The sequence below is a fragment of the Onychostoma macrolepis genome, chromosome 20 (assembly GCF_012432095.1).
Source record: "Onychostoma macrolepis isolate SWU-2019 chromosome 20, ASM1243209v1, whole genome shotgun sequence".
Taxonomy (NCBI): domain Eukaryota; kingdom Metazoa; phylum Chordata; class Actinopteri; order Cypriniformes; family Cyprinidae; genus Onychostoma; species Onychostoma macrolepis.
In genome coordinates, this window is record NC_081174.1 from 6,724,639 (window position 1) to 6,735,683 (window position 11,045).

Genomic DNA, 11,045 nt, shown 5'->3' on the forward strand with positions numbered 1-11,045 from the left:
TGTCTATGGAGGGTCAGAGAGCTCTCGGAATGCATCAAAAATACCTTAATTTGTGGGTGAACTATCCCTTTAAAACAATGTTACATGGTGCAGTAAACTGATGGGTCACATGCTTGATTTAAACACAAATGTTACACGGTTGAAATACCCACTGCACATACAGTTTCTATTTTTATTATTTTCAGATTTAAATAAATATTAATTCAATTCATGATATTAAAATAAAATGCTCTTTGTTAATTAAAAGTGAACCGATTTCTAAACTAAATGTGAGTTTTAAAGTGTTTTTATCAGATAGAATATCTTTTAGGTTTCATTTATTAAAACCAAAAGCTTGTCTTAACTTATTTCTGATTCGGTGTTAACGACAGATAGCATTTATATTTGTTTTCCTGCAGCAAATAACTTGTTAAAGGCTTTCTGTTTTGTTCAGTTCTCTGCATGCAGAAGTGTAAGGTCTGAAAGGTGTTTATGCTTGAACTGGAAGCGACTGGCTCTGGTAATGATCTGGGGTAAGTTATTGTCATGACGGATGATGGAAGCGGTGAGCTGCTTTAATCATGCAGTCAGACTTTGAAATAAAGGTCAGTTGGCAGCGTGAGATTAATTTATCACAAATATAACACGATAAATGTCATCCTGTGATGAGCAGTTTATTTATTAAAATAGTTAATAACAGTGTTAATATGGCTGCCAGCCATCCTTTATACGTTATCACACACACACACACACAAAATAAAAATAACTGAAGTTACACAATTTAGCAACTTCAGAAGTTTCCATCCATTCCAGTATCTTCTCCACATTTGTGGCTATATGATGTTAAGATCTATCCTTTCACAGAACAACTGAGGGACTCGTAACTATTACAAAAATTGCAAATGAACATTTAAAGTGTCTGATGTCTACATTTTTGTTTATATTTAAGAATAGTTCACCCAAAATGAAAATTTGCTGAAAGTGTACTCACCCTCAGGTCATCCAAGATGTAGATGAGTTTGTTTCTTCATCAGAACAGCTTTGGAGAAATGTAGCATCACATCACTTGCCCACCAATGGATCCTCTGCAGTGAATGGGTGCCGTCAGAATGAGAGTCCAAACAGCTGATTAAAACATTACAATAATCCACCAGTAATCCACACCACTCCACAAAATGTTAACCGATCGAGTGAAGTAAAAAGCTGCAAGTTTGTAAAAAAAAAAAAATAATAATCCATTACGAAGACATTTTTAACTTCAAACCATTGCTTTCAGCTAAAATATGAGTCCATAATCCATAACATTGCTTTCTCCAGTGAAAAGCAATATTATGCTGTTATTACATGGAGTTTCTTGACTATTTGACATTTTTCAAGGCATGAGAAGTATGTCATTATAATTTCATTATGAACCAAACACTCAATAAGTTTGAATGTTAAAAAAAAAAAAAAACAATAACATAAATATCAGTGAATAATTACGGATAATTAGTCAACGCTGATGTATTTATAAGAAAAAATCCAGGAACAGCGAGTTTGTGTTCTGTTGTGTTAATGGTGATTTAGCCTGTGGTTTTGTTTTAAATGAGGGCACACTCTCAAAAAAGGCACCTGGAGCGACACCCTTTCTACTAATATACCCTTTAGGAGTAAATAAGAATGCAAATGTGTAACTTTACAGGGTGCCACCACAGTGACAGCTTTTGTAGCCTACCTTTGTTTATTTGTAAGAGTGCATGTGTTCATCATAATCGTCATCTAAAAGATTATTATAATTTTGAGTGGACTGACGAAAGGTTGATCTCATTCCTCCATGCCTTGCCCGGTGTAGTCTCTAAAGGACAGATTTGTGTCATCTAGGTCGTCCAGAAGGTGGCGTCTCTTACCTGCTTGTGTGTCCACATGATGGCGTTTCAGGAAAGTACAGTAATAGTTAGTTACAGTACAGAATAATGATACCCGCTCCCAGTTCAGAATGAATATCAGAGGACGCCACCTTCTGGCTGAAAAAACAATTAAAAGCTTGATTGGTCACACCGCGGCAGCCGGTCACGTGGACAGTTCTCCACAATCTCTAGCGTCGTTCAGTTCAATAAATTAAGCTAATATGCTCTTATATACACAAGATATAGTAAACTCTTTAACACCAACATATTTTAGATGCTATAACATGTTACCATTTCTTTTAAGTTTTTTTTTTCACCCCATTTAATCAACATTTTGATATCACTAGTTCAATAGTGTTGTGATGTAATAAATTAAATTTGTTTGAAATTATGAATTATTATATAGCTACAATTAGTAAAATTCTGCACAATCTTTTTTTTTTTTTTTTTTTTTGGTCATGTTACACTGCAGGACAAGGTATCAAGCTATTCTGACACTTTGTCAAGCAAAGTTTTTAATTATACATAATACATGCATTAATGTTGATAATTCGTGGTGTTTCTTAAGAAATGTTGGTTTACACTTTATTTTAAGGTGTCCTTGTACTGAGTAATATTAATTAACTACATGTACACTGCAAAACATGCTCTTGTTTTCTGTTTGAAATAAGATTATTTTGTTTACCCCATTGGCAGATTATTTTGTGCTTGTTTCAAGCAAAAACTCACTTAATTTTGCCTTGTTTTTGCTGAAAACAAGACAATATTTTTTTACTTGTCTAGAAAATCCTTCTTGATTTAAGAATTTTTGGATATTTTGGCTAGAAACAAGACAAAAAAATCTAAGTAAGAAAAGCATTTTTTGCAGTGTAGCCTACTTACTATATGGTTAGGGTCAGGATTAGGGTTTGTTTTAGGGTTACTTGCATGTAATTATGCATAATTTACTGTTATTAATTCTAAGTAACATGTGTAACAAGGACACCTTAAAATAAACTTACCAAATGTTGCTTTGGACACTAGCTGAAGTTTTTTTTTTAAATATATATTTTATTATATTTCAGTTAACATATATTTTATTTCAGATAACTTGATATTTACTTACTTACTATACTTACTCATTCGTTAGTTAATCAGTTAGTTAGTTAACTCTGCTTTAAATGTGTTTTATTTTTACCAGTTTTGGGTTCCTGAGAAGCAAAATGTTCAATGACCCTCAAGAGATTGTCATTTCTGTAATTAATTTCAATGTCATTTCCATATTTTATTTGAAATGGTAAATACATACATACATTAATAAATCTAATTTTCATTAAATTGATTAATCCAAATGGCAAAACTATAAGAGAAAAAAACTGTCACTTTTCTTTTTGGACAGTAAAATTCTGCCCATTTGATTGTATTATATAAGTAGCTATATTTTATTCTATATTATATTGCCATTTATAGTATATTTTAATTAGCAGGGATCTGTTTCTCATTCCCTGCATGTCAAGTATAGCTAGTGAAGGACAGTCAGGACCCCTGTGAGTCAGCAGACGTCAGCCGTTCCCCTCAGAGTCGCTATATTGATGCGCTCAGGAACCCCATTGCTTTCAATTAACCTTTAACCAGACCACTGACGCAAATGCAGACATGATGAGAGGAGATTTGAATGTCTCATCAAGGTTTGTTTGTAATAAAAAGCAATGAAATCCAACTGTAATGCTGATTAACCACTAAGTCCTATGGAAAAGTCAAATTTGACATGTTTTGGAAATAACACAATTAAACAAGTCTCTATTTGTGGTCTCAGTTTGGTAGGCGATACACGTAGGTAGTTATTTCGAGCTACTTTTAGGACTAACTATGTTATTTTCTCTCTATTTGTCTCGTTCTCACTGAAGTCTATTTATGTATTTGCACAGCTTGCCTCTTTTGTTCTTGGTCTTTTAATAGTGCCATAAATTGTGTTTGTACAGACCGTCCTGAAGCTGCAGTGACCAAAAAGCAGCAATTGAAAGGAGAGACTGTCACTTGAAGATTTCCTTCTACTATCTTCAAGTGAGACTAAAATATCCTTTTGGAAATTTATTCCCAGATGGTCACTTGATTTATAGCCGCACACCTGCTGCAGCTTCTGCTGATTTCATTACTATAACTCTAAATCTCATGGCAGTGATTGGTTGATCAGAGCGTTCCAGGAATAACAAAGGATGTTGATTCAAGAACATGTTCTGCTGCTGAGCCGCATGATGAACCTCATTCATACTGGAGCACAAGGCCTTTCTTAATTAATGTGTATTTGACCATGACACCTGATCTATCAGTAATATTTACAGTGTGGGAAAAAATTTTTTTGATCCCCTGCTGATTTTGTACGTTTGACCACTGACAAAGAAATGATCCGTCTATCATTTTAATGGTAGGTTTAATTGAAAAGTGAGAGACAGAATAACAACAACAACAAAAATCCAGAAAAACGCATTTAAAAAAAGTTATAAATTGATTTGACTTAGTACTTGGTGACAAAACCCTTGCTGGCAATCACAGAGGTCAGACGTTTCTTGTAGTTGGCCACCAGGTTTGCACACATCTCAGGAGGGATTTTGTCCCACTCCTCTTTGCAGATCCTCTCCAAGTCATTAAGGTTTCGAGGCTGACGTTTGGCAACTCGAACCTTCAGCTCCCTCCACAGATTTTCTATGGGATTAAGGTCTGGAGACTGGCAGCCACTCCAGGACCTTAATGTGCTTCTTCTTGAGCCACTCCTTTGTTGCCTTGGCCGTGGCGTAGTGTGTTACCAATTGTTTTCTTGGTGACTATGGTCCCAGCTGCCTTGAGATCATTGACAAGATCCTCCCGTGTAGTTCTGGGCTGATTCCTCACCGTTCTCATGATCATTGAAGCTCCACGAGGTGAGATCTTGCATGGAGCCCCAGTCCGAGGGAGATTGACAGTTATTTTGTGTTTCTTCCATTTGCGAATAATCGTACCAACTGCTTGGCGATGGTCTTGTAGCCCATTCCAGCCTTGTGTAGGTCTACAATCTTGTCCCTGACATCCTTGGACAGCTCTTTGGTCTTGGCCATGGTGGAGAGTTTGGAATCTGATTGATTGATTGCTTCTGTGGACAGGTGTCTTTTATACAGGTAACAAACTGAGATTAGGAGCACTCCCTTTAAGAGAGTGCTCTTAATCTCAGCTCCTTACCTGTATAAAGACACCTGGGAGCCAGAAATCTTGCTGATTGATAGGGGATCAAATACTTATTTCACTCATTAAAATGCAAATCAATTTACTTTTTTGAAATGCATTTTTCTGTATTTTTGTTGTTGTTGTTGTTATTCTGTCTCTCACTGTTCAAATAAACCTACCATTAAAATTATAGACTGATAATTTTTTCCCCACTGTATTTCTGTTCATTTTATTAAAACGGGAGCTGGTTTTGGTAAAAAAAAAACACGTTAAAAAAATATCCAGTGGCATCAAATGTCCATAAATGAGAAATTGAAGGGGCATAGATCATTTAAAGAAATATTAATTTTGTTGAATGGTCACAGATCCCAATTTCAATTGTAAACTTTAATATTGTAGCTGTGGAGCATCATTGAACATTTGACCACTAAGAAAAAAAAAAAAATGAATGAAAATAACTATTGTAATAAATAACTAAATTTCTAAATAAATAAATTCATTTCTTAATAATATTAATAATAATAACAGCAACAACAACAACAACAGCAACAACAATTATTATTATTATTATTATCATTATTATTATTAGTACTATTATTATTATTATTATTATTATTATTATTATTGTTGACATTCAATGTTGCACCACTAAGAACAAACAACAAACTGGTAAACAAAAAAAAATTGTCATTCATAATTATCAAAAGAATAAAAATAATAATAATAATAACAACAATCATAACAAGAATCTAATTAAAAGAAATGTAATTAATTATCTAAATAAATTATTATTATTATTATTATTATTATTGACAATAAATATTTGACTACTAAGAACAAATAGACAAAATAATAAATAAATAAAAAGGAATGTCCTAAATAAAATTTAAATGGATGATTAATGAGCTAAATAAAATTTAAAATTAATTTATTTTAGTGAATATTGATAATATTTAAACATTGAAATATAATGTTGATTTTTTATTATTTAATATTTAATTATTTAATTTAATAATAATAATAATAATAATAATATTATTATTAAATTAAATAATTAAATATTAAATAATTTAAAAATATCATCATTATTATTATTAGTAGTAGTAGTATTGAGCTTTTTGCGGTCACTGAGGATGTTTAAATTAATTTTACGCTTAAGCTGAGTAGAGCTGTATTTTTGTATTTGCATATTTGCACAGGAAGTGAGGTAGAAAGCAGTAACAGGCTAGTGCAGAGGGATCCTGAAGCACATGCTGAAACATCAGTGAAAGTGCAGTCGGCAGCGTTACGTAACACACTCAGTTAAGGACTCCTGTGGCCCGAGGGCTCTGTCAGATACATCAGAAGAAGCCCTTACACAGTCAAATGCTCAACAAATGTATAATTAAGCTAAATATGAATAAATAAAGGATGTCTAGGGCGCTGAACAAAAAAATGAGGAAACTATGACATTTAATTTTGAAACTATGACATTTTATTCCGATTTAGTCATTGTTTATGTGTCTATATTTTTATTTCGTATGAGTTTTGTTTGTGTTTTATAATAGGCATGTTATATATTTAATTAGCTTCACTAAATAACATTTACACCTTGCCTTTAAAAATACCACAAAAACTACGGTAAAAGCCAGGAAGAAGTCAGCAGATAATTAATGAGGTGCACTGATGTAAGAAAAGGTTATAAAATGCTCATTGAATTCATAATTTATCATTTATTTAACATTCTTTCAGCCTCTTCAATAAATCATAATCTCGCTCACAGTCTTGTTATTTTTTAATGCCTGCTTAATTTCAGACTCTAGGTTTGTCCTCGTCAGAAACGTGAGGGCATCTGATCTCAGCTGACGTGGGAAGAGACTGGAGGTTTTGACGCTGATAGAAGCTGAAGCTGGAGACACATAAGAGGCTCTGAGAGTCCCTCACGTGACAGAGGAATGTCACAGCTGTGTGAGCCCTGTTTGTGTTATTTAATCAGCCCACAAATCCTCAAGCTCCCGCTCTTTTCAGTTCCTCTCTCTTTGCGAAAAAGGGCTTGAGATTTGGCATGAGTTCTAAAACGTTTTAAAAACAAGTTTAAATCATACAGCACCTACAAGCTGAATATTAGATTATTTAATGTTATATTAATGCCATACTTTCACAATTAGATTTTCCATGACGTTACATTATTCATCACTTATTTGTTATGTGTCAACCATCTTGCATTGTAAACAAGTCAGCCAAACTCACACTGTTACACCTTTTGGGGCTGTTCACACAGAACGTCATTGCGTTTAAAAATGTGAAAAGCTGGGCAGTGAAAAAAAAAAAAAGGTTTTGAGATGAGTTTTTTTTAAAAGCTGAAATTACTTGAAATTGAACTTTTGATTTAGAGTGCTGTGTCATGTGCAATAAACTGCAAAAGATGTGAAAATACGTCCATCTAGCATGTTTACATAATGTTTACGCAGCTTTTCAGTTCATAAGACATTAACTGATGGACTGGAGTCATGTGGATTACTTGTGGATTATTATTATGATGTTTTATTCTCTGTTTGGACTCTCATTCTGACGGCACCCATTCACTGCAGAGGGTCCATTGGTAAATTTCTCCAAATCTGTTCAGATGAAGAAACAAACTCATTTACATATTGGATGAGCTGAGCGTGAGTACATTTTGGGTCAACTGTTTCTTTAAGAGAGTAAAAAAAAAAAAATATATATATATATATATATATATATATATATATATATATATATATATATACTCAGTACACAGTGAGACATCACAAATAACAGATCAGTGATTTTTATAGCTTTTTTAAATAGTTAAACGATTTGTTATCGTTACAAATCAGAACTTGACTGATTATCAAAAAAACTTCTGTGGCTTATCAACAAAATAAAGATTTGAATACATATTTAACATCATATATTTATTGAACAAACAGCTGGGACATTAGTTTATGATCGCAAAATACAATAATTATGGTCATTTAAAAATACATCCCTTAAGAATGGCATTTAACAGGCCCCTTTCAAATGAATGTTTAAACACAATCAGTTCAGCAAGAAATGTTTGAGAATAGAAGGGCAATAACATCAAGGCTCTTTACAATGAAGTAGAATTTAGAAACATGAATTTCTTTCTATATTCTATAATATAAATTCCTAGAGGAATTCCAACTCCCTCCCTACAACTGCAGAAGCACAGCAGTGGATAAAGTGGCAAAAATAATGATTATTTAACTGAAATTTCTATACCCGAACATGCACACAAACACAGTACTCAGCTTCAATGTGTGCCCTCAGCCCAACCACTTGTCAAATACTTTCTTTGCCCCTAGGTGGACACATTATGCAGCTTCATTCCCAAATAGAAAGAGAGGCTTGGATGAAGATGATCCGAACTGACAACTTTGCTGAGAAGGGGCAACTTTTTTTTTTTTTTTTTTTTGCAGGAGAAAGGGAGAAGGGAGATGAAGGAGACGGGAAAAACCCACACTGACTCAACCCTCTGAGGTAGAGTAACATTAACAGGGAGGCTCTTTGATTTACAGTGTAAGAAAGAACAAACAGGATCAAGGCAGAATTTTCCATTTTTGGGGTATTACCCCCAGTTCTATCATGCGGTGTGCAAGTTGTACATTTTGGATCAAAGAGTTTTAGCAATCTAAGGCACCCAGCAAACAATATCAAACTTGTTTTCATAAACATGACGTGACAAGCACCAAATGTTGGGTTACTGATATTGTAATATGTGAAACTAGGACGTTAATACAATAAACATTTATACATGATCTCCTGACATATTGCTTAGATTATATTTCCTATGTGCTAAAAGTAGCAACAACAAGCACATTTGACATTTCTAGGTAAGTTAAATTGAGAAATGACAGGCCCACATGATCTATACGCACATTTTATTCCATTTTGGATTGCCAAATCTTGATTAGGACATGAGTTTAGATTAGAAAACAGTTGTGATGACAGTTCAAGGCCATTAAAGGGAAAGCAGTGACTTTTGATTAGTTGCTCTAAAATTGCAAATGCATACAATGTTAGAATAGTACAAGCATTGATGTTTACAAGTTAAATATCCACTTTCCAAAAAATTGTGGTGTTATATTTAGTATTTTGGATTTTAAAAGTGCAGTTTTATGGGAGCCCATTGTGCCCTTTAATATTCAGCTTTATGTATGTAAATATACAAAATTTGCCTTCAAACTTGATGCTAAAAAAATGTCCATTTTAGTCAATCTTCAAATATCAACACCTTTAGATCTAATGCAGTTATACAAGGTTACAAATTTTGTGTAGTGACAAAAAAAAATATATGTAGTAAAACACTATTGCTGTTCAGTTACACTTTGAAATCCATTACTTCTGTAATGTGGTGTATTTCCAAGTTAAAAGCATATGTAATGAGAACATATGCTGGATGGGTTTTTATCTATTGAAAATTGCTTGGATGGTGACGTTCCGTAGCCAAATGGAGAATGCTTGAGATGTAGAGGCCGAAGGTCATGTTCAAGCTTAAAATGAAAATTAGCTGAAAATGTATTGACCCTCAGGCCATCCAAGATGTAGATTATTACAAAATCATTATATCACTTGCTCACCAATAGGTCCTCTGCATTGAATGGGTGCCGTCAGAATGAGAGTCCAAACAGCTGATAAAAACATCACAATAATCCACAAGTAATCCACACGACTCCAGTCCATCAGATAATGTCTTGTGAATTGAAAAGCTCTGTCTTTAGGTAAAAAAAAACAAAACAAAAACAACCAAAAAAACCTATCAAGGTGTCTTAATGATGGATTTGTTTTAGAAACACAGCTTTTCACTTGTCAAGACGTTAATTGATGGTCCGCAGTGGTGTGGATTATTGTGATGTTTTTATCAGCTGTTTGGACTCTTGTTCTGACGGCACCCATTCACTGCAGAGGATCCATTGATGAGCAAGTGATGTAATGCTACATTTCTTTAAATCTGTTCAGAAACAAACTCATCTTGGATGGCCTCAGGGTGAGTAAATTTTCAGCAAATTTAAATTTTTGGGAGAACTATTAAGATATCATGTTCAGATTATTATTTGCTGTTAATGCTGTAACATGTATTAATTACAATTAAATTACCTCATTAACTATTTCAAAGATTTTATAAAGACATTACGAACAAAATTGGCAATATATTTGAGCCCTGTCAAGTCAATATTTGAATAGTTGTTGGTTTCATTTTTAAAAATTGGCTTGGCTTGGTTTTTTAAATTTATTTTAAAAGTTTTTATTTATATACATTTTCATCAAAGATTACAAAAACAAACATTTTCTTCCTTTGGAATAACATGAAGAATTGTGCACTATAAGACCAGGAATGTATTTTAAGAAAGTAAAGAGGACCTTAAGAGATAATCTGTGCCCTGAAGCTAATATTTTTCATCTAAAGTGCAACTGCAAATACAATATAATCCTATATAATTATATAATCCAGGAAAATTTAAAAAATGAGATGTTACAATAGCTATAATGCAAACAAATAATTATTCAGACAAACATGGTGATGGATTAAAATAATAGTGGATATAAATACAGAAAAGGGGAACACGGATAGATGAACAATACAGTTCATTGTGAATATGAGTTTGAGTGTTGAAGAAAACGAAAAGTGAATAGACCTTAATCAGGTGAGACACCATACTGAATTTTACATGGAAACAAGGATGTACAGGAATATACTTACAGCACAAACTTTATAAAGGTCCTCGATATGTGCACCTTTTCACAACTCACAACTTTTAAAACTCTGTTTTGAGTTTCTGTTTGCTGAAAGTTTTTTCCAAAAAGACTTTTCATCAGCGACCATGCATGTTGTTCAACAGCATTACAATCCACTGGGCACACTGTACTTCTATCCCTCACAGCCTTGTTTTCATAGATTGCTGAAGGGATGACATATTTTTGTAGGCCAAAACCTGTAAACAAAGTTTTTAGCACTTCCTGTTCCATGGTTCTGAAGACAAT

The 11,045-nt window shown here is 33.4% G+C and overlaps 1 long non-coding RNA gene across 1 annotated transcript in view; it reads right to left on the minus strand.

Annotated features, from left to right (window-relative positions):
• LOC131526859 (uncharacterized) overlaps positions 1-1,960 on the minus strand; it is a 30,725-nt gene extending 28,765 nt beyond the window's left edge. The window contains exons 1-2 of the long non-coding RNA XR_009267542.1: positions 1,866-1,960; positions 971-1,104 (exon numbers count right to left, since the gene is read on the minus strand). This is a non-coding gene — a long non-coding RNA (uncharacterized LOC131526859). The remainder of the gene's footprint in view (positions 1-970; positions 1,105-1,865) is intronic.
• Between the last annotated feature and the right edge of the window lie 9,085 nt (positions 1,961-11,045).